The sequence below is a fragment of the Octodon degus genome, unplaced genomic scaffold (genome assembly GCF_000260255.1).
Source record: "Octodon degus isolate 3935 unplaced genomic scaffold, OctDeg1.0 scaffold00185, whole genome shotgun sequence".
NCBI classification, from domain to species: Eukaryota; Metazoa; Chordata; class Mammalia; order Rodentia; family Octodontidae; genus Octodon; species Octodon degus.
In genome coordinates this window covers 4768187-4774094 of record NW_004524761.1, presented here as the reverse complement: position 1 = coordinate 4774094, position 5908 = coordinate 4768187, and positions in this window count along the sequence as shown.

The window sequence follows — 5908 nt, the reverse complement described above, 5'->3', positions numbered from 1 at the left end:
ACAACTCATGCATAAACATATAAGAGGACTGACTGAACAGCTTCCATTTTTATCTTTTTGTTATCACCATGCTTAAATTATTTAATTTTATGTTACATTGACTTATTATAAAATTATTTCATGGTGTAATGAATAAACAAAACAATTAAGAGGTGTATTAAGAAAATTAATTCTCTTCGTGAGAGGTTTTTTTTTTTTTTTTTTTTTTTTTTTTTTTTTGTATCAGGGCTTGAACTCAGGACCTTACACTTGCCAGACAGGCACTTATGCCACTGAACCATCTCCCTGGCCCCTACCTTTGTTTCATGCACTTTTGAAAATTGTCCCTCACACAAGTATTCAGTGTTAACATTCAGTTGTATTTTTCTACAGTTTTTCCTCTGTGCACATATTTATGTGTCACATACACATAGGTTTGTTTTCCTTCTTGTTTATCTTTTGTTACTGGTTTTGGAAATAGAGTCTCATTATTTAGCCTAGGTTGGCCTTGAACTTGCAGAAATCCTTCTGACTCAGCCTTGTGAATGTGGCGATTACAGGCTTCTGCCACTGTACCTAGCTAGTTTTTTTCTTTTTATTAAGAATAAAATAATGCCATAACTGCGTCTTTGTCTTTTGCTTACCCTTTAAAACATTGCTCTATACCTTTAGGGTTTTCTAGTTCTTACTTTATATTTATTTATTTATCTTTATGTATTTGGTACAGGGTCTCACTACATAGTGATCCTCCTGATTTCAGTCTCCCCAGTGCTAGGATTCCAGGCCTGTGCCACCAAACCTGGTCTTGGTGGCAGGCTCTGTGCACCCAGGGGTGGGGCCAGCATGGCTTATTGTGCTAGGGATCGAACCCTAGTCCCTGCACTTGCCTAAGCAGGTGTTTAGTCTGCTGAGCTATCTCACTGGCCCTTGTTTACCCTTTGGAAAAACTTTAAATAGCATGAATGTTTCTGCAGGTCAATTCTAGAATATTCTTTAAAGTTCCTGTACAAATTCCACACAATGACTAGATGGGTGACAAGGCATCTAGCTTTTCCTTTATTGATGACATTTGGTTTATACTCAGATTTTTGTTTTGAGAACCAAAAAGTAGTACTTATTTTCAAGGATAAATTTAGTACCTGAGTTTTATAAACACTGGTCTAGATATAAACTCAAAAGGAAGTTTGGAAGGTCACTATACACTTTATGTGACTCGATAATAATCATATCCCTCTGTCTGAACACCGATTCATTTTTAGTACTCAGTGGTGAGTTCAAGTTCTATATATAGACAAAAAACAGACATTCACAAAAAGAGACAAGATTTTTTTGAAAAAATTTCTTCAAAAAAAAAAAGAAAAGAAAAAATTTTCTTCATTTACTTATATACAATAACTTTCTGGGTACTCCAGTTCACACAAAGACTTCTCTATTCAATCACAGATTGAGATGCATGTATCAAGTGAGCGTCAAATAAAATTCAAACACTTGCCTAGACCTGTGATATTTTAATACCATCTGATTAAAGACGAGGTAGAAAGCATTATAATTTACTTTTAGATTGTTACATTTTAGCTGAGAAGTAAACATATGAGCTTAATACCTGTGGAACTGATTTCATTTTAAGAAAAATAAATTGTTTATCAAATAATATCTCTGAAAGTCATAGATCAAAGCAACCATTCATGTCTGTTAAAAAGTTTCCATTGCAAAATCATCTGGCTCATACACTTTAGAAGATCTTTCTCCCTAAATAATTTATGCTATTTAACTCCCATCCTAGTCTTTCAAAAAAGAATTCCATTCCCAAGTATTTAGTTGCATTCCATTCTCTATAGCTAATAGTGCTCATTTTTCTAGGAAAAAAAAGCACGTATTTCTTCTCAGCTGCAGTAGCTTTGCAGATCACCTTCCTCTTTGCTGTAAGCTGGAAACTTCAACCTTTCTTTCACAACTTTCCCTGTGGCACAATGAGATGAAAACTCAAATCAGATGCCTGATAAGGCAATTCTTTATCTTTGACATGTGGTACACATTTTGGTAGTAACTGAGCTAGAATGGCGGTGCTAGATCTCACGTGGGGATGAGTATAGGGTGGGGACATCTTGTACAGAGTGAGCTAAAATCAGGCAAAATTAGAATCATTCAGGCACATTCTTTGCATAAAGTTGCAATTATAGGGCCAAGAGAATATGAGGATAAAATCATTTCCACTGGCAGACATGTACATTTCAGAATAGATTCTTTGGTTGCAAGTTAATTAGAAACTAATTCCATTTAGCTTAAACTAAAAAACAAAAAGATGATTTATTATGATGACATGAATCTGTCTAAATGAAACTAAAAACAAGAATGAGGCTAGGCTTCCAGTAATTCAAAAGCCAGAATTCTTTTAAAAGTTTATCTTCTATAATTATCTCTCTTAATTTGTTTCATTCTTTTCTATCTCTACAGACCAGCTCTCCTCTTTTCTACAGCTTCTAAATGTACATTCTCTTGGTTCTAGAGACCTATGAAAACCTAATTTCTGTTTATAATTCCTAATTATAAATTCTTCATGGAGAGAAAATGTGATTGGATGACCTTGAGTCCGATGGTTACCTATGAACCCCCCCCCAGCCATGGGCTGGGCAGCTGTGGGTAGGAAGGAGAGTTCCAGGAGAGGTCTGATGCTTAATGATGACTTTGACAAATTGCTCAAAGCTATTCCCCAGGTATGCAGCAAACATCAGTGTATTAGGCTTGGGGAAGTTAGGGCCTAAAAAGCTTTTGTGTGTGTGTGTGTGTGTGTGTGTGTGTGTGTGTGTGTGTAACCCTGGGATTGAACTCAGGCCCTTGCAAGCACTTATTCTACTGAGTCATCTCCCTGGCCCCTAAGAAAACCTTATTTGATAATCAGAAAATCAAGTTCTAGCAAAAGAATAATAACTCCTTCCACATCATGCAGCTAGTAAATGAAAAAACAAAGGCTTCTCCTATTACCATGTAGTGTAAGGGCAGAGACTACCAGGAGTTGTGAGAGCCATAACTAGTATAATTTAGAAAGACCACGCTAGAATAAAATATCAATATTGATTTCTCTTTAGTGATTCTAAATGTAAAACAGTGTTTAAATATATACAAAACTATAGAATTTAGAAAGTATCAAGAAAGGATCTACATTAGAAAAGAGTTTGAATAGATTCATCCATTCCTTCTGTGATGCACACATGGTGGTTGGAAGTCTCCAGTAAATAGCAGCCATCTCCTTTGCCTAGGATACTGAATCAATTGCTAAATAAAAGGTTGGCATAAAAGGCAAAAATATTAATTTTATCAATGATAAAGTTGGATTAGAGGACATAGCCTAGTTTGAGTGCTTGATGTGATTGTTCAGTGAGCTCTAGAATTAGACAAATCTTTCATCACAATGAAAGGCAAAAAGAATGGCACCGAGAAAAATTTTAAAAATCATTATTCCCAGCAAGCAGCTTAGTTTCAAGGAGAAAAAGAGGCAAAGATGAGGAAAATACTAAGTGGTTATTCTTTCCCAAATTGCCAGTCAAACAAGTCACTCTAATCCCTTGAGGTGAATAAAGAGATACAGAGAACCTAGACAAGTGATCAAGTGTTCTTCGCATAGAAGGAAGCAATAAAAGGGAGAAGACACATTTTTCAATACATACATACACTCTTTTCAAAGATAGTACAAATCTTACTTTCTGAACTTGTCTTTTCCCCATATATATAGTAAATTTTTCAGTTATTTGAATAGTATTTCATAATATTATTATTATTTATTTAATCAGTCTCATTAAACAGTATCAATTTTTTTTTAGGTTTTACTATAGCCAGGCATGATGGCACATGTTTGTAATCACTAGCACTCAGGAATTTGAAATAGGATGATTGCAAAGGTTTTTTTGTTTTTTTTTTGGGGTGGAACCCGGGATTGAACTCAGGCCCTTGCACTTGCCAGGGAAGTGCTTATTCCCCTGAGTCATCTCCCTGGCCCCTGATTGCAAAGTTTGAGGGCAGCATGGGCTGCTTAGCTTAGGCCAGCTTCTACTATATAGCAAGACCCTGTCCTTAAAAAACAAAAACAAAAAAATTAATTTTTACTATCATAAGCAGTACTACAACAAACACATTAACCACATTTGGCACATTAGTTCGATTACTGCCCCAGGATAAGTTCCCAAAAGTGAAACAAAATGGAATAATTAAAAGAATATTCACATTCACCTTTTTATATGTACTTCAAAACTGGCCTTGGAAATGTAGTATTCTCCTTCCTAGCATTTTATGAGAATTTGCATAATATTACATGCTATCAGTCTTTCTTATTTTTGAAAACATGATGAGCAAATGATTGTCACTTAATTTGCATTTATTTAATCTTTTTGAAGGTACACATTTTCCCTCATCACTTCTATCAGAAGGGTGTATTTTGATGGATCTTATGTTACCAACTATTTCCCAGAATATAAGATTCCTTTAAGTAGGTATGCAGCAAATTTGGCTTAGAAACACAGTGAAAAATTGATGGTGTTGTTTGGCCCAGGGGATGTATTAGATAAAATACAATGTGATCTCAGAATCAATGTTCAGTCTATATATTTGTACAGTGGGTAATTACTGTAATAAATGCAGACTTGGCAGTTCAGCAGGAGGAACATCATGCATTAGGCCTGTGTCCCAGGAGGCTCACTGGATCTGGAATTTAGAAACCATCAAGTACAGGAGCCAACTACTCTGGCTCTAGAGCTCCATGCTTCAGTCTTCATAAGGAGCAAACCAGATGATATAAAATGTTGTTTCCATTTTCCTGAAAAGGAGAACCCAAAACCCACCTACAATTATTTCTGGTACTTTGGGTAGATAAATGGAAGTACAGATAATTCACCAAAGAGCAGATCTGGAGTCTATTTCTTGTAGGTACTGGACTTATTGAAAATGTACTAACAATACCAACACAGGAAATTTTAACACTAATGTCTAACTATATACCAGAAAAAATCATTTCAAAGATCTTAGAAATTATAGGGCATGGAGGAAACACAATAAATGAGCTATTTTTAAAAACTTGAAAGGGGCCAGGAAGATGGTTCAGTGGAATAAGCGCTTCCCTGGCAAGCACAAGCGCAAGGGCCTGAGTTCAATCCCTGATTCTGCACAAAAAAAAAAAGAAAGAAAGAAAAAAAAACTTGAAGACCAGGCATGGTGGTGGGCACCAGTAATCCCAGCACTGGGGAGGCTGAGACAGGAGGACCACTACGAGTCTAAGTTGCAAAGCGAGACCCTGTACCAAATAAATAAAATATTTTTTTAAAAAAGAAATACCATTTAGTACACATACCATTTGGTTAAGGAGATAATATAAATTAAACCATAGAAGTATCATAGTAAAACAAAAGTGCATAACTATTAAACACTTTTGGGAGAGCTTTCTAAACTTGAAGGCAGTAAATTAAAGAACAGAATATAATGTATATAATTATATAAATTTATTTCATATTCTCAAAGTAAAAATAATGGAAATTAACCGCCAAATTTTAACAGAACATATAATGAAGTATAATTTTTATATTACAAAGAAATCATAAAAATCAGTGAGAAAAATGCTCAGGCTCCAAAACATGATGATTTTTCCTAGGAATTTTAAAATGTGGAAAATGTTAGACTGTTCAAATTCAGCAGTAACCAAGGATAAAGATATTCAAATAATTACACACCTGTTAAATTACTAGCTAGTGCTGGGTGCTGTAGATCAGTGATAGAGCACTTGTCTGTCTAGAATGCGCAGGGTTCTGGATTCAATTCCAAGTATTGCAAAAATTATTAAATATTTTTATTTTTTTTTTTCAAAATTTTATTGATAAACAGATAGCAATGTGACAGTTTCATATCAAATCGGAAGTACAGATTCAACAAATAACACACTGCATAT